General features: G+C 44.5%; 1 long non-coding RNA gene and 2 other non-coding genes across 3 annotated transcripts; all 3 read right to left on the bottom strand.

The window, feature by feature from the left end:
- Positions 1–15,601: 15,601 nt before the first annotated feature.
- Positions 15,602–15,744, bottom strand: LOC136541087 (small nucleolar RNA F1/F2/snoR5a). The gene has a single exon (XR_010780188.1). It is a non-coding gene; the product is annotated as a small nucleolar RNA F1/F2/snoR5a (small nucleolar RNA).
- A 242-nt stretch (positions 15,745–15,986) lies between these two features.
- LOC136541030 (small nucleolar RNA Z195/SNORD33/SNORD32 family) lies at positions 15,987–16,075 on the bottom strand. Its single transcript, XR_010780141.1, has one exon. It is a non-coding gene; the product is annotated as a small nucleolar RNA Z195/SNORD33/SNORD32 family (small nucleolar RNA).
- Positions 16,076–16,558: 483 nt separating this feature from the next.
- LOC136538569 (uncharacterized) lies at positions 16,559–17,082 on the bottom strand. Its single transcript, XR_010779377.1, has 3 exons — positions 16,939–17,082; positions 16,791–16,853; positions 16,559–16,713 (listed from the first exon to the last, which is right to left on the bottom strand). It is a non-coding gene; the product is annotated as an uncharacterized lncRNA (long non-coding RNA).
- Positions 17,083–24,157: the final 7,075 nt, after the last annotated feature.

Below are 24,157 nucleotides of genomic sequence, written 5' to 3'. Positions count from 1 at the left end.
CATGATTCTGCCTCATGCCCCACTGGTCATAGCGATAGATGAGATCTAACATGTTCATTAGATTTATCTTTATTAAATGATTAAGTAATGTTGAATTGTTTCTTTATATAAAAAGGAGTTCGGTTACTCGTAATCATTGGCTCAGCATGGACCGATCATCATTGATATGTTATTGCCATTGATTAATATTCATTTAAATGATGTTTATCCTGAATGATAATCGATTCTCTTCACGCGACCCCATGAGCTCTAACTGACTTATTCTCATGAATATACTGAAATCGGCTATTTCCTTTCATATCGGCTCTCACAGCCGTACATTCGGGACTGTCTGGTAACACCGGTAAGTTCTACCTTTAATTATTGATGAACTCTATCTCCTTGTCAATTGTAGGGTCAAATTGACTGGCATGCCTCGGGAGGATTGCATAGGATCAACCACCCTTGCGCTGAAGCTAGGCAGATCTGCTCCATCGAGCAGAACCTTCTGGCTTGCTACGTGTGTCCTCGGCACGGGATGAAATTCTATGTCGACACGTGTTTCTGGCATGCCCGGTAAGACACCACAGTCGTCATGGCGGTTCACAACAATGACAGCATCCTTATGGTACATTATGAAGACCTGCCTGATGAAGATAGGGATACCATCAACAAAGCTACGGAAGAATTTCAGAAGAAGTGTTTGTTGTCCTACACCAAAACACATGACAACACAATTATTCAGAAATTTCCACTACCAAGAGTTCTACTACATGGGCAGACAGATATAGTCGAAGCTGAAGACAGGCGTTTCTTTATGGAAGCCATAGACAAATCTATTCGTGATGCCATATCAAGCCACAACGAAGCTTTCGTTGACGCATTTCACAACGCCATGAAAGAGGCGATTCATGGAATTCCAGTTGATCAGGTTGGATCGACTTGTTATAATATTCCAGATCCATTGACCCAAGGGACCAATCAAGTCGGTACCAGTCATCAAGAAGCAGCACCAACTGGTAATGGTGGCGTCTAGACACTTCAAGGTTCATCTGAACAAACTCCGGGTACTGCTACAAATCAGATACAATACAATCCTGGACCGTTAGTACAGCATGTGCAGCAGCCGGCGGGGCAAAGTCAAAACCAGATGATCAATTTTGGCACATTAGGCCACATACCGTCGTTGGCTCAGAAGATAGCGCCATCCGTTCAGAGGATCCATAGAGATATAGATCCTTATGTCTATAATCAGAGACTTCAAGCAGCAAGCCAGCAAAGGACCCAACAGATTGAGATTTCACAAGGCTATCATTATGGCATAGATTATAACACCCTCCACATGATACCAAATCCTGGATATCAAGGCATGCGGGATTTCAATCCACAGATGGGTCAGCAAGTACCGAGAAATCCAAATCCTTAGGCTAACGAGTTGCTACTCAAGGTGACCGAGATGATGAAGAATCAGTTCGGTCTAAAGCCAAAAGGAATGACCTTTTCATACAAACGTCCATATCTAGAATGGTATGATTTGGTCACCTTCCTACAAATTACAGGCTCCCAGAATTCGCCAAGTTCACTATTCAAGACAGAACAAGCACAATAGAATATGGCAGTCGGTATCTTACACAATTGGGCGAAGCATCAGTTGAGGATGCCCATCGAGTTTGTTTCTTCTCCTTATCCCTATCAGGGTTGGGCTTCACTTGGTTCTCGTCATTACCAGTCAACTCCATTGCCAATTGGGCCGACCTAGAGAACAAGTTTCATACATATTTTTACACTGGGACTGGAGAGAAGAAAATAACTGATTTGACAACCATGAGATAGAGGACTAATGAATCAGGCACTAAATTTCTTCAGAGATTCTGAGAGACTAAGAATCTATGTTTCTCGTTGAGCTTGGCCAATGATTAACTAGCTGCTTTAGCCATCCAAGGAATGCTACAGATGTGGAAAGAGAAACTGCTATGACAGGAATTTGACAACCTGGGTCAATTGGCTCAACGAGTGGTAGCACTTAATAGACAATTCTAGAGCATACGCAAAGATACCCGATTCCAGAAGAGTACCTCAGTGGCCAAAGCTTATGATCCATATTCAGTCGATGATGGCTATGAAGATGAAGAAGAAGAGGTTGCTGCAGCTGAATGGAATTGGGGCAAGAAGACAGTGATGGTGCCAAATCCTTGGGGAAGAGGAGTTGAGGAGAATTATGACTTCGATGTTACCAAATCGGACAAGCTCTTCGATTTCTTGCTTGAGAAGGGGCATATCAAGTTGCCCGATGGTCATGTCATGTTGCCCCCTGATCAGTTGAAAAACAAGAAGTTCTGCAAATTCCATAACGCTACTTCTCATTCCACTAATGAATGCAGAATCTTCAGGAAGCATAGACAGAGAGCTATTGAGCAAGGGAGGCTCAAATTTGATACACCTCGGAAGATGAAAGTCGATGATAATCCTTTCCTAGGAGATCAGAACATGGTTGATGCTGGGCTGTTCAAAGGAAAAACCAAGGTCCTAACATCGACCAAATCGAGAGAAGCTGGGATGGTCGATCCCGAAATGCAAATATCGGCTGATGAGTATAGAGAGATTAGAAGACGTCGTGCTGAACAAAAGAGCCGATACGAGCAGAGGAAGATGTCAAAAGCAGAGACATCAAAGTCATGGGTCACATCTCGGATTCTGTTAAATAAATGGCAGCGGTAGAAGGAAAAGGATTATCAACGTTGGTTAAAAGATCAAGCATACCAGCATCAATTCGAAGAAGAGAAGTATGAAAGGGAACAAGCTGAATTACATTGGAATTGTCCCTTCTTTTGGCATTGCTGGAATGAAGGTTTGAAGTTGCCTACCAGACACGACTATTTAGAATGTAGCAATCAATATCGGGAGTATAGGCAATCTCGAGCCAACCACCGGTCTATCCAGGCTCAAGATGCATATCATCATAACAACATGGATAAGCTTAAAAAACAAAAGTGTTCATGATCGGTTGGGAAAAAGAGTCATTGGGACTGGGTTAATCTTGAAGAGGAAGGCACTGAAAGAAGATACACATGGCAGGAAGGCCAGTGGTGCCCAGGAGATTTGACGAGAAGCCAAAAGAGGAGGGTGCAGCGCCTAAGGAACAGAGAGATGGAACAGGCTTAGGCACCCGGTAAAACTCAAGTATGGCATACCAAGCAGACAGCTGATAAGAGGCAACCATCGGCTAAAATCCAAATGGCTTTTCTGTTACCATCAGAATTCAGAGCTTCGGTAGATCAGGAAGTTTATTCAGACTTCGACGAGTCAGAGTATGAAGAGATGGTTGCTAAGTTAATAGTTGTGTAGCAAGCAATATTTGATAAGTCAGTCAAGCATCAGCACTTAAAGGCTTTATATATGAATAGTTTTGTTGATGGGAAGCCGATGAACAAGGTGTTGGTGGACGAAGGTGCTTCTGTCAATCTTATGACATACACCACTTTCCGTAAGCTTGGCAAGGGACCAGGAGATTTGCTTGAGACCGACATGATGCTTAGAGACTTCGGAGGAAATACATCCAAGACTTGGGGGGCAATAAACATTGAACTAACAATCAGGAGTAAAACTCTGCTCACCACGTTCTTTGTCATTGATGGGAAAGGATCATATAGTTTACTCCTCGGTCGTGATTGAATTCATGCAAATTACTGCATATTGTAGACCATGCATCAGTGTTTGATTCAATGGCATGGAGATGATGTTGAACTGGTTCATGCTGATGAGTCCGTAAGCATCGCAACAGCCAATCCAGTCTTTTGGGAACTAGGAGATTTTGAGTGTTTTTCTAGCAAGTCATGGGAAGGAGGCTTCATTAAGATCAGCAATGAAAGCCAACAGCCGATGCAAGCGATCGGCTCTGAGAGTTTATTTTAGTAAAAAAGGTTACGGCTTCATATTGGCCATTGGAATAAAGGAAAACAAGTATTAGTTATAAGGTTTAGGCCGATGTATGAATGCTAGATAAGGTGGTGAATTCGGAGTTAATGGATTTGAAGAAGTTATGTTTCACTTAACAAGATGTTCGACCTAGGTTGATTGCTCGTTTGACTTTTGATGTGAAAGTTTCTATGGTACGTTATCCTGACACCCGGGCAACATTCGATAGCTGATTCATTCTCGGCTCTAATAGCCGATACTAGGAGGGTATCGCCTCTAGTGCAAAAAGTAAACATCTTCAAAGACAGCAATAGCTGATACGATATGTATTGCCTATAGAGCAAAAAGCAAAAAGAGCAAGAAACATTCATAGTCATACATGAAGGCATTGCATTGAAACACAATCATAAAAGAACAGGAGTCTTCATTCATAGATTTATCCTAAATACAAACTAATCGAAGACCTTGTTCACCACATCCTGAGTGGATGTGATGTCTACTACGGCCTCCACTGCCACGGTGAATTCTTCAAGAAGATCCTCGTGCTCCTCAGGGCCGTCGCCCATTGGGAAACCTGTTTCCATGGCATGAAGCTCGTACCTAGTTTGGACTTTTGCCACGGTCAGTGCCACCGCCGCACCATGACAAACGCCATGGAGGGCAATTTCTCGAACGCGAACCGGGATGTCTTGGAGACAAACGTCGATGGAGGAACCCCGGGCATTAACAGCGTCTATGGCCCTGTTCGCTGCCAGTTGGAAAGATTCCAACTGTGCTATCAGGGCTGACAATCGCGAGAACAAGAAGACGGTCAAGATGAAGATAATGGAAGTCAGAGTAAAAAGCCTTCATGGGATTCATCTTACCCGCCACCATGGCGTCAGATTCGGCCAGCCGCGCTCGGATGGCGCTGGCCTCCTCCTCAGCTGTGTGAAGGGCAGCCTAGGAAACCCCGAGGCAAACCTCCAGTTGGCCGTTCTCCCAAGTTGCCTCAGAGTAATGGTTTTGAGTCATCCTCCACTCATGAAGATAGCGCCGGGCGTCATTGCCGTTGTAGGAATTGGAAGAATCCGACGATGAGGCCGACACAGAAGATGCAGCGTCAGAGGGCCCACCGGCCCTAGGAAGAGGACGAAGACTGTCATTCACAACAAACCTGTAGGTAGATTAGAACTGTTCATCATCATGAACAAGAAATGTCAATCTCACCTCATGCGCCGGAGGCGCTGATTCATCGGCATATTCTCTTCTGGGATTTCCTCCACCGCATGTTTGCCTTGGCGGTCTTCGCCGGCCATGAAAAGTGATTGGATCTACGAAAGGGAGAAAGAGAACCGCTATAGGGTTTCGACAGGCGGAGAAGAGCGGAGAAACAGTTGCGAGTAAAGATGTATTCAAGGCCGAAACCACCAACCGGTATTTGAAGACCTAAAGTGAAGGGACGGGTGCCTCGGGACGTGTAAAAGGCAACAACAATTAATGGAAGGTGAAGCGCCACCTCACTAATGCCAATGAAAATACAGCACTGAGCAACTGAAAGGCAGGAAATCAAAGGGTTCTCTTAATAAAAGCAGTGTTTTCAGACTTGGTTAAACCAAGGGCCTAGATCGGCTATATTAAATCAGCTCTTTAGCCAAAGAAGGAAGCATGAGTAAACAACGGAGAATATGATTGGTTCTACACAAGATCCATGATGACATGCAGATCTCGAGCCTAGGGCACCATGGGTCGCTCTTGGTATTTCTAGTCAAATGACATCAGCTCCCATAGGCTATTGACTTCTCCAGCTGATCTAGAAATGCTCTCAAAGACACACTTATGATGACCAAAAAGTGAGACAGCCGGTATGGTCGCCTAATCAGGGGAAACCTTATCGGCTCAGGCATTATGCGCCTGGTACATTTTGGAGACGCTGGAAGGAGGAGAAGGATTCAGCAGATCAATAGGGAATATTTGAAGGAATATTACCCTAATGTTTGGATTAATACTCAACAACCGATTCGCTCGACTGATAGCTCTAATGGCCGATACCAGAAGGGTATCGCTGCTGGTGCGAAAATAGACTCAGAAGAGTAAAAGCCGGTACAATGCGTTTCATCCATGGGGGAAAAGCAAGCATAAACAAAAGTAATGCGCATGGTGTCAAGATAGGAAAATTATCTGCTAAATATTGCCTATTACAAACTATGGGCAAAGGAAAACCTTGCCTACTATGTCATCGGCCAAGGCATTAAAAGCTACAAAATTGGCGGCACTCATGAAATCCTCAACCAAGCACTCCTGTTCCCCAGGGTATGCTACGTCTGGAAAACCATGGGGAAGAAGTTGAAGATTTTGGCCCGAATGGGTTTGGGCGGCAGCCAATGCCGTGGTAGCGCCATGACGAACGCCATGGAGAGCAACCTCCCTGACACGATTCGGGATGTCATACAAACGAACCACCGGAACGGTGCCCCTGGCATTGACAAATCCCGCCGCATGATCCACAGCTGATCGAAGGCTCTCTAGTTGGGCAGATAGATCTAAAAGATTCAAAGGGGAGGTGATCAGAGTCTCGGAGACAAAATTGAAAAGAAGCAGAGGTTATGATAAGTATCTCACCTACAATTCTAGCCTTGGCCTTAGCCAACCTATCCTCCACCGAATCGACCGTAGGAGGTGATTGGCATCGAACCATGGCTAGGGCCAACTCTGCGAGGGATAAACACTCAGCGAGACTCTGGCCATGTCAATCAATGGAGGCAAGCAGATCATCATTATCAATCTGCCTCATCTGATGACAAGGGGGCTGGCGGTAAGCCATCGACGAGGAAGGCCCTGAAGGCTAAATGAAGTTGGCCCTATTCCCCGAGGCAGTAGAGGCATCACGGGATATACCCTCCTGACGATGAAGGCACTGACGCAATGATGCAGACTCGATGAAGATCTTCTTAGGAAACCTCTTGCTGTTCTCCATATTCTCTGATCTACGGAAAAGCAGGAACTATGCTAAGGGTGCAGAAGGTTTGAGGCAAAGTGAGTTATCCTTAGATCAATTGTCGAGGCCCGTTTATATAGCCTAGGAAGGCGAGAAGATAGATTTCACCAGGGGTGTGAGGTTGAATCAGAAACTAAAGCGGAACGGCACTCTAGGAATTCAAGGGATGGATAACGGAAGGGTAACAAATTCGAACTTATCGTTTACCCAAATTACGAAGCATCATGAGATACAAAGAATCTACATTGACTAGAAGTTTAACCCCCCAAGACTTCTTTGGATTGAAGGGAGTCCGGGTCCCCACGAGGCCGAAGGTTATCAAGAATTATGTCACATCGGCCAGTTAACAAACTTATGTCAGGAGAAAGGGAAAGGCCGCCCGCTTAACAGATGCCTAACTAGTCTCTCGGTGACTGGGAATTGTGGGAAAGAAGCATGTGGCTCTCCCAGTGGGCGTTTGATGAAGCAAACAAGGGAAAAGTGTCCACACATTCTGACCCTTACAAACACTAGAATAGCTCTACGAGCCTGGTGAGAAGACGCAGGCGACATCACAAGACTTCTAGCCGCAGCAGCTAATTCTCTTGCTCGACAAGGTGCTAGAATGAGCGACACAATCACCCTACGCACAAGAATTCTTCTAACCACTCAAGATCTTCACAGCAAAGAGATGAACCATGGAGGGTCCGGTGAAGTCAGAGCTCGAGAGGGCAAGAAGAAGAGAAACATAGCTGAATAGTTGAGTTGCTCTCGCCGGGGTTGGATAGGCATTTTATAGCTAGCCCGGGAAAATGAATCCAAGTGCCCGTGAAACAATGATGCTCTTGTAAAAAGTTTTGAGGCATGGGCTCGTGAATGGACGCAAGCGGCGACAAATAGTGGATCTCGGATCAAGGTTCTCTACCCATGACTGTGGACCAATCAGGGATGTAGACATGATAATTTTGGAATAAAATTACTTTTATCCCAAAATTGGGAGGCATGTGTTTACACCGGAATTTGGTAGAAGGATCTTAGAAGCTCGGGGGCTCCCAGGATCATGACAGCAGGGGATCAGTTGCGTGCAGATCGAAACCAGTTGATTCGGATGCAATGCTAGAATTGGCTTTCTTCAGATAGCGCCAGTAGATAACGACGGAGGCTATGATCGGCGTTGAGACAAGACATGCTGGACTCTATAAAAAGGGAAAGATTAGAGTCCAAGTTATCTTAAATTAGGAATGTTTTCATTATGCCAAGGATTGTATTAAGTCATACTCGAGTAGGGTTCGTTTTAGGCCCCGGGTATAAATATCAAACCCCAGCTATTGTAAAAAGACAACCAATCAATCAAATACAAGTCAATTACTTTTTTTGGCTCCGGCCACCCCTTAGGAGTAGGAGTAGAGTAGATCTCGGTGAGTTCTTCGGCAAGTATGGCTGCATCGATCCGGTCGACCTCCACTGCTTGTTGTAAGTACCGTCATGGTTTATACCTTTGTTCGTATGGCTGCATCGATCCGGTCGACCCCCACTGCGGCTCTGGTATAAGCTAGTTATCAACTCTTGCCTAATTCAAGTATGGCCTATGTGATTCTGCCTCACGCCCCACTGCTTGAATTGGATCAAGGTCAAGTTATCGGCTCTATCTTAGAGTGTCAGTCTTTGGTAGATTCATTAAGTTACCGATATTGCTTATTGCTTTCATTGTTCATCTAATTACAGCAATATCACTCTGCCCGATTGAGATTGATCTGGATCGGCCTTATATCTTTTTTAACTCATTGTTTGCTAACCTAAAATTGATCTAATCTACACCTTAAGCGATGAGTTATGTTTTTATAGGTTGTTTTGCGTCAATCTTAATCGTGCATAGCGTGCGGTTAAGGCATGTTCGATCTTGAGTAGATCTATCGGTTAGCGAGAACCGTTCCATGGCCCGTCATCATGACCTATGGGATTCTGCCTCTCACCCCACTGTTGACACTGTAGAGTGGGGATCATTGGTTGGTAGACCCGTTCCTAAGGAGGCATGACCTTGACTGTGCGCTATGCCTAAATCGGCTATTTAGCCGATATCGAATGCTTTCATGAACAGTTCACATCATGACATCATTGAAGTAGAGTTAAGTTGAAAGATGTGTTAGCCCCATGATCTTGTTATTGTGTTACGGCCTACATGATTCTGCCTCATGCCCCACTGTATTAGTAATGAGTTAGGGTCATCGAGTCTATTGTTGTTTCTACGGCCTGCATGATTCTGCCTCATGCCCCACTGGTCATGGCGATAGATGAGATATAACATGTTCATTAGATTTATCTTTATTAAATAATTAAGTGGTGTTGAATTGTTTCTTTATATAAAAAGGAGTTCGGTTACTTGTAATCATTGGCTCAGCATAGACCGATCATCATTGATATGTTATTATCATTGATTAATATTCGTTTAAATGATGTTTATCCTGAATGATAATCTATTCTCTTCACACGACCCCATGAGCTCTAACTGACTTATTCTCATGAATATACTAAAATTGGCTATTTAGCTGATTTCCTTTCATATCGGCTCTCACAGCCATACATTCAGGATTGTCTGGTAACACCAGCAAGTTCCGCCTTTAATTACTGATGAACTCTGTCTCCTTGTCAATTGTAGGGTCAAATTGACTGGCACGTCTCGAGAGGATTGCGCAGGATCGACCACCCCTGCGCTGAAGCCAGGCGGATCTGCTCCATCGAGCGGACCCTTCTGGCTTGCTGCGTGTGTCCTCGGCACGGGACAAAATTCTATGTCGACAGTAGGTGCTTTGCGAAGTGCTTAGATTGATTAGACCACTGCTTATGCGCTTGCTCTAGGTTTAGGCCTATTGTTTAGTAAGGTTTGCACACCTCTTATTACTCGGTGCTTGCGCACACTATTGTTGTACATTAGAGAGGCTTGTAGTCTTGCGAGATCACACCAACTGCATTTATGGTGTGGCCACCACCATGTACTGAAGGGAACAAGGCCCGCAGCACTTCGGTCGAAAGCATGATAGTGAAGACAGCGGGGAGCGTTTTGGAAGAGGCTTGCCGGAAGGCACACCGGAGACCCACTTGCGCGTGGGGAAGAACCAAGGCTATCGATGGAGTTACCTGACTGGGAGCTTGGCCCTTGTGAGGGATTCCTTATGAGGGGCTCCACCGATGACTAGGGGAAAGCTTGAGCGCTTCTCGATATCTTGGTAAAAATACTGGAGTCATCGACGGGAGTTTCATCTCTACCTCATCTTTACCTTCCGCATTCACATTGCTACCTTGGTTGATTGCTTTACTTTCCTAGCTTAGTTGATAGGCTAGTTGATAGGATTGGAACCTAGGTTGTATAACTCTTTTGTGGTAGAGATAGCAACACACCTAGCAAAATCATAGTTGCACATCTAGATAGATTACTTTCTTGCATAGGTTTTGACTAGGTGGAATTAGAAGCCATAGTTTAGAGTAGATTTTTAAGTTGCCAAATTCACCCCCCCCCTCTTAGGCGTCATGGTTCATTACAATAAACACAACTAACCCTGACCCTCATGGATGGAGATTGCTTCACCACATGGCCTATGAATTTTCCTCCATGTCTTTCCCTGCATATCAACAACAACTATCTAGGACAACTCCAACTAGTGCATAAAACCATTAAGAAATACACTTGATGAATATGTGCATACAACACCATCGCCCCATTCAGATTCCTTAAACATCTATGTTGCACTCTTAAATGAGTAGATGCTCACATCTATAGACTCACTCGCCCTCTTCTTCCCATATTCAATCACATGGAAGTGCGAGGATACTGTCGGATCGAACCCCAAGCGAGCTGAACCAAAAGAACGGTTGTTACCTGGCAGTAACCATCATTTGTTAGTCACCGAATTGCAAACAACATAGCGAAAACCAACACACCAGCAGAGGATGAGCCCACAGCAGCAATCTGAGATCACAACATCCTCGAATGGGGAAAAGCAAGAAGGTCAAGGAGGGGTATTCACCAGTGATGCTGGTGAACTTACGTTTGCCTTTCCAGCTGCGATAGAAGAATCCGGCGACAATCTAGGGCTAGCTCTTTATAGTACTCGGATTCAGAGATGAGGTGGTTCTAGGAGCGACAGACACACTTGCAGCTGCACAAGGAGCGGATGGTGAGGCGCGGAGGATGAGGACCAAGACATGGTCTGTGAGGATGACCACTTCGTTCCTCTTATTGGGGGCCTCCTCCTCCATCTTGACTAGGATCTGGTGGAGCAGGGTCAGTGATGGAAGCGGTGGCGCTTGTCGCCTGAATCAGAGATGGTGCACCTGCGGAGATTAGATCATGTGCTCCTTAGTAAATAGATGGAAGCTTGCTTCGTACTCATATGAGTGAAGAGGGGAATAAAAATCTAAGAAACATGGAGGGAAGTGCGAAAGCATTACCATTGCCTTCGGATCTTGCGGGATAGAGCTGGAGTGGCACGGCGGTGATGAGTACCAGCCTGTTCATCGGTGGATCTGTGTGGGCCCTTCTGGTGAGGTGTACCGACACGTGGTACTTGCTTGTCGACAATGAGTGCTGGCTTGCACCTCGCCGAGTAAGGGCGGCCACATAGTTCAGCACTGGGGAGTCAGGAGCGACGATGAGGAACAAAAACTATGGGCAAGGAGAAAGACACAGGGTGGGGAGCATGCTTTGTAAGCAACAGTACCAGACGCAGGAATGAAAATTGTGCACAACTTTGTAAAAACTCGCGGGACTCACGCGCGGGCTTGGAAATTGATGAAAGTGTTACCATCCAGACCATCTGCAGGTGGCGGTGAAGGCTACCGACGGTGGTGAATGGGTCCTACCAAGATGTTAGCGCCTACGACGACCGTGTCATACATGTAAAAGGCGCACAAATGGAACGTTCCAGGCAACAGTAAACATAGAGATGTTCAAAGTTCAAACAGTAAACACAGAGATGTTCCACGCAAGGCGCAGAGACGCTACTCCACTGTCGCCCCCGTAGGCGCCACCACGTGGACTGGTAGCGACTGCTGCCTGGTTGAGGGTGTCGAAGCGACGGCTATTTTCCTTCGACCACTAGGCGGCGACGCGGGCGTTGTCATCGGCATCCCGGCGAAGGAGTATCGCCTCCGCACATAAACTAGATCGTGCCCAAATACCCTAGCACATGTACCCTCGTTACTTACTACAAAAACCAGTATCATTTGATCTAATTGCGCACATGTAAATCGTCACTCGTTCTACCCGACTATAACTAGAAAATGTTAGATTAAGTACGAAATAAACTAGAACTGAGTCAAACATTCAACAATAAGGTCATTAAAGGAACTCTTTATTGATAAATTCAACAATACTACCAGATGTACAATAACAAAGACCTTACGAGTTTGGGGGGTAACCCATACCTGACTACATAAGAGAATCAAGATGGGGAACAACCTCACAAAACATCCTCTAACATCCCCCTAGGAGCAATGGAAGGAGGAGGAGAAGCAGAGCAATGAGGATATCTATTCCCACATATGGCTAACGAATGCAATCCAGATGATGCTTGGACCCTTGCTCTAGTAAAAGCTCCAGAAGATCCACCGGCGCTAGGGCCCTTGCTCTAATGAAAGCTCTCCATAGTTTTGATTCTGCATGCTCTAACCACGGATCCAACAGCCTTAACAACCATAGGACGAGGCCATTGCAACAATCTAAGACAGCTACACTGTCATTGGGGAAGGGCAAGAAGGACAAGTTGGGGTGTTCATCGGTGACGCTGGTGAAGTTTTGCTTGTTGTTCTTGCCATCATAGAAGAAGCGACCACAGTCTAGGGCAGCACCTTATGGTTGTCGGATATGAGGCAGTTCTAGGAGCAACAGACACATTTCTAGCAGAACAAGGAGCGAGCAAGGAGGTGGTAGAGGATCTCGAGAACGACATCCTCTGTGAGGCTGGCTAGTGCGTTCCAGTTGTTGGAGGCCTCCTCCATTTTGAAGAGCCTACGATCATCAATGTGCAGTGGGATGAGAGCTTCCTTACTAATGAGATCACTAAAGAGGAAAATAATCCGACAAAGATCAATCAGTGAAGTACGAAAGCATTACCCTTGCCTTTGGATCTAGCGGCGGCGTGGCGTGAGGCGTGCAATGGTTCACACAAATTGCGAGAGAGGAACAATGCGCCAATCTTGAAGATGGAGAAGTGGAAGTAACAGTGATACAACTATGTTGTGCGTAGTAGTTGGGAAGTAACTCACGCTGAATTTACTACCGCCGGTGCACCAAATAGTCGTGTAGGGCCGATGGCCATAACTCCTTACCCAGTCGGCTCGGCTTTCCATACGATTGAGAAAATACCACTTGTCGCATCTATTGTTAACCCATGGGTGGTCGTAGAAGTTTCAACTATCGGTTTCCTTCCTTAGGAGGCCTTGCTATCGGTCCAACCGACTGGTGGAAGTATAACACCGTCGCTTCTATCGCTACGGCAAATGAAAATGGCGATAGTGGTATCTCAATCTATAGTAGTGATAGGTGACATGGTGCCTGTTCACTTCACCAAGCCGATGGATCGGTGCTAGGATCACCATGCAAGGAGAGAGTAACCCATCGTTGTGGCTGGTGCCAGGAATGAAGCTCAAACAGCACACCAAAGCCGACACGGTTGTGTGCAGCCTGGGTCGACTAGGAGGTGGGATCGAGGCTGAACCTTAGCAGCCATGTTCCCGTTCCCATCCCTATTCCTAGAACAGGAACGGGAACTTGGGGTATCATTTTATAACGTGGGAACGAGAACATTCGCGTTTCCTATGTTCTCGAAATGTGGAACATGGGAATGGGAACGTGGATCATGTTCCCGTTCCCAGGCTGCTAAGGGCTGAACTCACCTAAAATTGGCACACATGCTGCTGCATTCATGAATCCTAATCGACTTGGTGGGTGGAGATGGATTAGGGAGGGAGGGAAAACCTAAGTTTCCGGCGGCGTGGAGGTGGTGCCACGTCCGGCGGCCGTGCATCCGGTGGCGTTGAGGCAGCGGCCCGGCTGCGTCGAGGCGTCGTCCGGTTGTGGGCGTTGCTTCGCAGTAGGGAGGGAGAGCCGTCGTCGGATCGGGGCGTGGACAACGCCGTGGGCGCAAACAGTGAGGTCGACACGTGTTGGTCCTTCTCCTTCTCGGCGAGGCGGCGGAACGGTCTTCTCGGCGAGCGGATCGGGGATTGGCGAGCGCGGGGCAAGGACGACGGTGCTAGTGCACCCGAGCGGCTTCAAGGCAAGGAGGCATGGGCGAGCGGCGACGAGAGAGAGTTGGAGGCAACATGGGAGAGGAGGCAGCGGCGTGTGGGTTCCCGTGAGGAATCATGTTTTTAGAACGGGATGGCGGGAGGAGACCGGGATCGTGGGAGGAGATGGTGCGTGATTGGAGGGGATTGAGCTTGATTGGTGCGAGCGGGCGTCCAGGTCCAGTGGCATTTTCTAAGGAGCTTTGAGGCCAGGTCCACACCTAATGGCGTTTTGAGGGAAACATCTATTCGGATCCAGCTTGAGCGGAGGGAGCGAGCGCGCTGGGGAAGCATGCGAGCGGTTGCTTGCCCTGTGAACGAATGGTTTATAAATATTTTAGTTATAGAGATAGCAAAATGGATGTATAAAAAAAAGTCAAAGTGGCTTACAATTTGGAGCGGAGGAAGGAGTTCATCACTGGTTTATGTTTTTATTATTAAAACCTGAAAGAATCACAAATTAAGATAATAATAAGCATATAGAAAAATAGAAAAATACCAAAATAATTAATATTCAAAATTGTCAGTCGAAAATTATGTTGTATGGAGTAACTTTCTTTTTGTAATAATATACTAACATAAACGGCAGCTATATTATTTAAGCTGCTCTACCTACGATAATGGATATGCGTTCTAATAAATATTATATCTTATACTGCTGTCGGAGCTTCATTTCTTGATTGATGCTCATTTTAAATGCATCGCTGATATTGTTGGGGCTAACGAGGTTATTGATCAACTGTTACATTTTGGACAGGCGGTTCACTTAGGAAACTAGTAAAACTTTTCCATGCATCGGTTTTTTCTTGGCAAAATGGTGTTTGAAATGCGGTAGCCATTTTAGCCTTTATTTAGTTACAAACACCTACTATTTAGGAATTAAACATTTCACTTTCAATATCTTTATGTTAATGTTTGGATGTGATTATTCTCTAACAATTAACAGAGGACCCAACGTTATTTTCTTCCAATTTGGATTATTTCAGTGCTACGCATAATGGGGCCAAATAGAAAGCTCATCCTCATGGAATAAAATGAATCAAGACGTGGCATCAGATTAGCTCATGCCTCATGGATTAAAATGAAGGACGTGGCATCAGATAAACATGTCATTTGGCTTGAGGTCGTGTTTGCTTGGCGTCGAGGCCTGAAAGCGCCGGTGCATGATCGCTGCCTGGGAAGCTTCGATCGAAACAGCCCAGTCCGCAGCGTTTCGTTATTGCGAGGCCATCCTGTATCTGCTGTATTGACCAGTTGAAGGCCCTGGACTGTGTTCATGTTCAGATTCATGCAAATCTGAATACTTTTGTTAGGTGCATGCCGGTATAGTAATCTTGAGCAGTTCACTTATTATCGATTTCTCTTAATGTCAAAGAATGGTATATCCAATTGCAAGTGCGAATTCAGACTCAGCTCATGGATTTTAGTGTATAAAAAATGAAAAATAGTCGACAGATATGCCAATACAAATGTCGCGGGGGAATAGTAACAGGAAGCTCATGGTTGAAGAGCAGCCAGTGTCGCAAAGAACCCGCCCATCTCTGTCTGCCACTCTTACGAGACGCCAGGCCATGGAAACGAGACCAGGCATCAGATACCACATGGCATGCGTTTCATTTCACTTGGTTTCACTCAATTCAGTCAAAAGAACTTGCCATGAAACACCCACCGGCAGAAAAAACCAAAGACTGAGCAAGCAAGGGCGCAATCTCTCAGCCGAAAGATGGTGATTTTTGTTATGCGATAATCACCGATTATCTCAGCACAATTATACGACTTCATCACCGATTGCTCCAGCAAACGAAGAAAGATCCAGATCCAGCCAAAACGTTCGGAACCGAAAAAGAGATTGGGGAGATCAGATGGTAGTGCATGTAATTTGGCAATCATCATCTGGTGATGCAGAGGATGGTTTATGGATTGAGATTCCTCACTTCGCCCCAACACAAACAGGAAGAACTCCAGAGAAACACAACCAACACCGGTAATAACAACAGGAAACCAAACAAGAGGGCGATAAAAAACAGATTCACTTCACCAATTCCGGCGGTAGAGGCCAAGAGCGGCGCGCTACGGGTTACGGCTGCGTAGCAAGTGAGAGAAGGATGGGTCGTTTATATAGGCGGCGGCCGCCTAGGGTTACGCTGCTGCCTAGTCGCGGGCCTGGCCCATCTAAATGGTATAGCAAATGGCCTTGAAGGACCTCGGCTAAATTCAGCCCATATACGAAATTAGAAATTAGATCATGTGAGCAGCGAGCCTAACGCCACAAGCCCACGAGACCACACCGGTGCCGCGCGTGCAAACATGGGACTCTAAAACGCGAAGCAGCAATATTTCATAACACACTCAATATAGATAATCAGCACATGGACCTACACCGAAACTGCAAGTGAAGAAGTGAATTGAAAGAAGTACCTAAGCGTTTTGGGGGCTGACTAGGATGGCCAACCTAGAATCAGTGTACCAACTGACCGTTGTGAACCGATGAAGGACAACACAGTTAAAAAAGACATGTTCCTCTAGAAATGTAAAAGTGCATCAATCAGGGTAGGTGTTTCCAGAAAAGGTAGGTATGCCTGCACAATAGAAGCACACAACGAAATTGGAAAAATAGAGGGAAGGTAGATAACATCAGTCAAGAATAGGCAGCAACCTGTGTTGGAAAGATACGTTTTGTAAAGTGGCACCCCTAATGTTCCTTTAAGTGCAAAGAACACTAAAACAGTAAGTAGATAACGGCCATCAAGGCTTCAAAATGTGAAATATTACTGATTCGAATAATAGGCAGAAGAAATAAATACCTTGATGCATTTTAGCTCTTTGTATTTCATTGCTCGCAGGTAGAATCACCCAATGTAAGCTGCGCAAGGAAATCTCAAGTTCATTCCTGTTATGGGATCAATGTTCTTCTAACACTTACACAACAGGTGCAATGTATGGCTTCATTGTGTCCTTACAAGATGGCAAGTGCTCTAAAGATAGACAAAAAAAGCAGCAATTGTTCAATGAAAAAAATGGAATCTGATCATATCCATAGATAATTAGATGATGCATGATTAGAGGTAGCAAATTTATCAGTTGTTAAGAGATGACAAAGCAGATAATTACCTTCTTAAAGTCACTGGTTTACATCGTTATCGTTTCGCATCATCAATAGGACCAATGTACAAGCTCTCCTTGAGGTCTCCTATAATATATCCAAATTCAGAAGGTAAATAGGAGATGAAACCATTTTTTATGAGGCGTATTTTTAGCAGAAGATTCGTTTCTGTTTCATCAAGGAAGGCAGAACAAAATTACAAGGAGTTCAGTATAGGAATAATTACAGGAAGGAGACAAAAAGTCCAAAAAATTATCCTGATAGAGGTAGCAAACCTATTAGTTGTTAAGAGATGAAAAAGTAGATAAGTATCTTCTAAAGGCCGTCGGTTTACATCGTTATGCGTACCGCCATCATGAATAGGGCCAATGTAGAAACTCTTATTGAGGTCTCCTATAATATACCAAAATTCAAAAATAAATAGGAGATTAAACGGTCTATTTTTTAACGAGGTGCATTTTTAAGTAGAAGGTTTGCTTCTGTTTCACTAAGGAAGGCAGAACAAAGCGACAAGGACTCAGTATATGAATAATTAGAGAGAGGAGACAAAAGGCCTAAAAAATTATCCCAACAGATTTAATTATATCATTACAAGGAAGATCCAGAATAGAAATTAGCAAGCCAAAAAAGGGTAGAGTACCACACGTAGAGCCAGAGCCAAGGGCTTTATTTAGTAAACAAAAAATGTTTGAGAACTGAGCGACAACCTGCACCAATCTAGGAACGAAGCTAAAGGGGTTTAATTTTGTATAATTACTCTTCACAACATTTAATGACCATAAGCTATGAAGAGTAATTATGTATAACAATTACATATTTTTTTACCGTAACTATTACGAAGCATGGGCATTAACAACTCTGTAACATAAGTAATCCAAGTATAGAAGCACATAGATTTTAAGTTCACAGTATGGATGTATTACTTGAAAAAAATAAAGCAATTTTTTTTCAAAAGAAAAGTATCTACCCACTGTTATTTTCAGTTCTTATCAAGTCACAAATGGGGAGGAGAACACATATAGAACTATCAGTGCACAGCTATATACATGAAGGTCCGCCATTTTGTCCAGAAGCTACCAATTTAGATAAAATTGAAAGTTTATCATTTTATTTTGCTGCATAAGGTTAAGGTACAGCTAGAAGTGGCACCGCTAAGTTACGTACCTTGAGTTCCACCATTTTGTTCAGAGGCCACCAATTCAGATAGTCTGAAACTACATCATTTTATTTCGATGCATAAGGTCTTGAAGACAACGTCACCAAACTAATAATCTAATTGAACAGGCACATATCCACGATACACGGTAAAGTGAGATGATTTTCCGTAGACCCTTTAAAAGTGTAGCTATAGGGAAGCATATGTACATGCAGATCATCAAGAGGTTGTTGTAACAGATAGAATATATTTTATCAGACCAGAAATGCATATTGTTCTACAGGCTATACAAATTCTACTGCTCAAGAAGGGCTATGTTGAAGTTAAATATGACAGAGTCCATAATAACAATGACACAATGAACCAATACATTGATTATGGGCTTAATGAATCACTGTATACATAGAACAGAGCACCCAAAAATTCAGTACAAACCGATTGCTGTTGTGTTTGGGCTTTTGCCCATCCTGTACATAAGACTCTTTGCCCTTAATTGATCTGTAGAGCTAATGACAATACAATTACCTCAAAAACAAATTAGACAAATCCAGAATCTGAAAAAAAGAGTACCTATCATATACCTTTCCTACTAGAACCATGCAAATATACTACGAAGACATATAGAGTAATATGAGCTATTTTGAATTACGAAACCAGAAAATGATTGTCACTTAAGGCTACTTTTATATACATCAAGAACATTGAACATTTTTTGTCATCAACCAGAGGAAGCCATTAGACTGAGACAGCCTGTAGTTAAGTTAGCACCCCCTCACCTAACTATGTCCACTGCAGGAAAAATAGCTAGCTACGGTGCCACGCAAAGCTTCTACTGAGAGCACCATACAACCTAAGACTGGCAGCTTGGTTAGTATTTTCAACAAGAAATCACTCAACTGTAAAATTTCAGTTAATTGGTACTGTCTTGAATATTAAGAAGGTATATTTAACTCAGTTAGGTAACCTATATCAACAGTGCAAGCAAACTGCATATTTCAGTTAAAATTTCTTTTTAAAATATACATAAGTAGAATCGCTAAAAGTATATTAAACAAAATTGTATGTAAATACACTGCAATTCTTGAATTATCAATATGTATAGTGTCGGGTTCATAAACCCGGGGTCCCTCGAGGACCGGCTTCCACGCCTGGGCTTGGCCCAGGAAAACGACATATAGTTCATGGGCCGGCCCAAGAGTCTAAAACACAATGGGCCGGAAGAGCAGTCCGGTCGCCGACCGGAAGGTCTACCCAAAAGAACAAGCGCCCGCTCGTCAGCTTCTTCAGCCCGCCTCTCCGACTGGAGCACTCGCTTCGGGCACCAGCCGTCTCCGAGCGGTCTCTCCAATCAGAAGGCCCGGCCCAAAACACTGCTTCCTACTCCGACCCCGCGACTCCGACCCCGTGACCGGGGCTCGTGGGAACCCTGCTCACCGCTCTTCTCCGACCAGCGCACTTAGAGCCGACTAGAGCCATCCGACCAGGGGCGCCCCGTTCGGTAGGAACCAGAAGACGTGCGGAGAAAGGCAAGGTAAGGTTCACAAGTCAAAACCACTGTACCAGGGACCATACCCTACACGAAATAGTGCTCTGCAGCCACCATCTCCCCCTACAGTATTGTAGGGGCCGCTAAAACTCCCATACGGTAAGCCCTCCGTGTGTCTCTGGACATCGATCGTGGTATAGGCATCAGGATTTGCCATACCGGGTGAACATAGCGCGACTCCTCACATGCCACTAGGCATCAAATAGTATTTACAGGTACCGGCGTCCATCCTTCCTGAAGAAGATAGCATGACCTCCCGTGCGCATCCGACATTCTACAGCGACATCAACAGTGTTGGGGGCGCCTACCATTATCCAGTCTTCATCAGCATGGGCAACAAGGCTTAGAAACATCCGTACTCTCTCTCTCTCACCTGTAAAGCCATCCCCTTCATCTATAAAAGGGGATGCGCTCCCTCCAACAAGGGGACAGACGAATCCAAGAAAACCAGAGCTCCTCAGATCGACATCAACACCCCACAACCGTAGAACCACCAAGTTCCGACCGCAACCCTTCCGGTCGGAGCCAACCGAACCTCTTGTACACCCCCTCCTTTCTCCTTCTCGTTTGTAACCCCACTACAGATTTCGAGCACCTAGGCTCAGGAATAAAGTCATCGACCGACCCTGACTGGACGTAGGGCACGTTGCCTGAACTAGTATAAATCCTGTGTCATTGAGTGCTAGGCCACCTCCGATCACAACGTACAGCAAAACTACAAATATTTACTAGTTGGTCATTTTCTGCACCGACATATAGCATAATGAATTATTTGCACCTTGCAGTAACATCTACTGGTTGGAGTGTACTATTTCCATGAAATTAGACCAGCATACCATGTTGCTCCCCAAAAGACGTAAAACTCAATCAAACATCTCACCTCAAAAAGATGCAAGATAAGAAAAGTGCCCAAGAAAATAGCACGACACGGCTGCCCACGGCCACCGCGCACACCGCATCCCATGCGGCCTGGTGCCGGGTGTGGGGCGCTATGGCTATGGCTCTAGGGGGAGAGACAGAGATAGAGATAGAGAGAGAGAGAGCACCGTGCCGCATTAGAAGGCACCGGCCGCCGCGGATCCACTGGCGCCGCGACGCTGCCTTGCTGAAAGGTCCTAGTATGGCTAGAGGGGGGTGAATAGCCTATTTAAAAAAACTATAAATCAACTAGAGCAATTTGATTAGTATGACAAGAGGCAAAATGCAAACTTGCTCTAGCTCTACAAGGGTTGCAAGCCACCTATCCAACAATTATAGTTTCAATGATTACTAGGCACACAACTTGCAATGTTACTACTCACTAAGAGCTCTCAAACTTGCTACTCTAAAGAGCTCCACTAGATGAACTTAAAACAACAAAGCAAGCTCTCAATTCTAATTACACTAAAGAGCTTGCCACAACTAGTTTGCAAAAATATAAATGAGTGAGTAGGATGATTATACCGCCGTGTAGAGAATGAACCAATCACAAGATGAAGATTAAGCCAATCACCGGAAGAATGCAAATGACAAGAGACAACTGATTTTCTCCTGAGGTTCACGTGCTTGCCAACATGCTACGTCCCCGTTGTGTCGACCAACACTTGGTGGTTCGACGGCTAAGAGGTGTTTCACAAACCTCGTCCACACGATTGGACACCACAAGAACCTCCCCACAAGTGAGGTAACTCAATGACACGAGCTATTTACTAGAGTTACCTTTTGGCTCTCCGCCGGGGAAGGTACAACTCCCCTCACAATTACCGAAGGCGGCCACAAACAATCACCAACTCGTGCCGATCCTCCACCGATGCACCAAGCCATCTAGGTGGTGGCAACCACCAAGAGTAACAAGCAAAATCCACAGCGCAACACGAATACCAAGTGCCTCTAGATGCAATCACTCAAGCAATGCACTTGGATTCTCTCCCAATCTCACAAAGATAATGGATCAATGATGGAGATGAGTGGGAGTGCTTTGGCTAAGCTCACAAGATTGCTATGTCAATGAAAATGTGCAAGAGTATGAGCTTCAACCGGCCATGGGGCTTAAATAGACGCCCCCATGAAATAGAGCCGTTGTACCCCTTCACTAGGCACAACGCGGGCTGATCGGATGCTCCGGTCAATTGACAGGACGCTGAGCCCCCAGCGTCCGGTCGCTCGTAGTCAGCCACGTGTCCTAACTTCAACAGTCATCAGTCTTGACCGGACACAGCGCTTGAGTTGACCGGACGCTGAACACCAGCGTCCAGTTATTTACAGTAAGGTTTCAAAACCAATTTTTGCCGACCGGACGCGTCTGGTCATGCTCCACCAGACCCTGCCAGCGTCTGGTCACACTTGTGACTTCTTACTGTGCTGACCGACAACACGACCAGACGTAGCCCTTCAGCGTCTGGTCGCTGAGTGACCCAGCGTCCGATCAGTTGACCGATGCCAGCATCTTTGCGACCAACTCCATTTTACCTCTAACTTCTTTACCCTTGCTCAAATGTGCCAACCACCAAGTGTATCACCTTGTGCACATGGGTTAGCATATTTTCACAAACATTTTCAAGGGTGTTAGCATTCCACTAGATCCTAAATGCATATGAAATGAGTTAGAGCATCTAGTGGCACTTTGATAACCACATTTCGATACGAGTTACACTCCTCTTAATAGTATGGCTATCTATCCTAAATGTAATCACACTCACTAAGTGTCTTGATCACTAAAATAAAATGGCTCCTACATTTTATACCTTTGCCTTGAGCCTTTTGTTTTTCTCTTTCTTCTTTTCCAAGTTCAAGCCTTTGATCATAACCATGCCATCACCATTGTCATGATCTTCATCATTGCATCGACACTTGGAATAGTGCTACCTATCTCATGATCACTTTGATAAACTAGGTTAGCACTTAGGGTTTCATCAATTAATCAAAACCAAATTAGAGCTTTCAATCTCCCCCTTTTTGGTAATTGATGACAACCCTTTCATAAAGATATGAAATAAGATTCAATTGAATTCATGTTGCTTGCCCAAGCATATTTACCATGTGTAAAGGATATGGACAAGTTTCATGAACTCCATATGGTAGCAATTGCTCCCCCTATATATGTGCTAAGAGTTTGGATTGTAGCTTTGCACATATGCTTAGATAGGATATGTAGGAGACAATTTCTACCAAATGATGCTAAGGTATAAGAGATGGACCTTTGAAGTATGATACCAATCGGAGTGCACCATTATACCATCCTTAGCACCATTCGTAACTAGACATACATAAAAACTAGAATACCCCATGAGATCAATTTTACAAGTAAGGGTCTAGTTTCCATATGATGAACATAAGTTTAGTTACTTTAGCTAGATACCATTTGATAGCTAGATACCACTTGTAAATACATGGGAATGAAATCATTAGATGTCCTATGCATACTAGATTTTCATTTCATCATGCAAATTTACAATTAGCATACACCACACAAGCATGGATGTTGAAATTTAGAACTTGTGCCATGCAAGCAAATATATGAATGCACATTCAAATGCACCATACAAGTTAATGAGCTTGCTCCCCCTACTTGTGTGCTCAAGATTTTAATTGATCCCCTTTCTTTGTCATATCTCATATCTTATCTCTCTACACTATTTCTCCCCCTATCACTTATCTTTGGTTCTCTCCCCCTTTGTCATCAATGACCACAAAGGCTTAAAATAGAAATAGGTTCAAATTATAGATAGGTTGGGGTAAAACCATGTGAAATGAGGATCATTTTTCAATTTGGTTCAATCTAGTTTACTTGCAAAAGATATTTAACTCGGTTTGATCCAAGGACAAGCTTCTTCACACCTCCAAATAAGGATTATCTTGTACCATGTTGAGTTAAACACTTATAGCTCATTTTATAGATCAAACACTAGGTTTACAAGCCCACAAACATGTTATATGCTACCACTAGATCATTTCAAACATATAAGCAATAGTGGTAACATACAATCATTAAATTCATTTGATTTTCATGAATGAGCCTATTCAAATGTGAAATATGTCTAGATGCACTAATCATGTCCTTAGCAAGAATGTATGTCATGCCAATCAATTTATACCTTGTATTGCTCGAAGGAGAGGCATGTCATATAATGGAGGTGCATCAACACATATTGGTGAAGTCAAGTATGTTCAATTCATTCCTTAGCTTGCAAAACCTCTTCTCATCAAGTGGCTTGGTGAATATGTCGGCAAGTTGATCAT

Source organism: Miscanthus floridulus, chromosome 2 (genome assembly GCF_019320115.1).
Source record: "Miscanthus floridulus cultivar M001 chromosome 2, ASM1932011v1, whole genome shotgun sequence".
In the NCBI taxonomy this organism is placed as follows: domain Eukaryota; kingdom Viridiplantae; phylum Streptophyta; class Magnoliopsida; order Poales; family Poaceae; genus Miscanthus; species Miscanthus floridulus.
The sequence above is the reverse complement of the archived record's forward strand: the minus strand, read 5'-3'. Positions and strand labels throughout refer to the sequence as shown.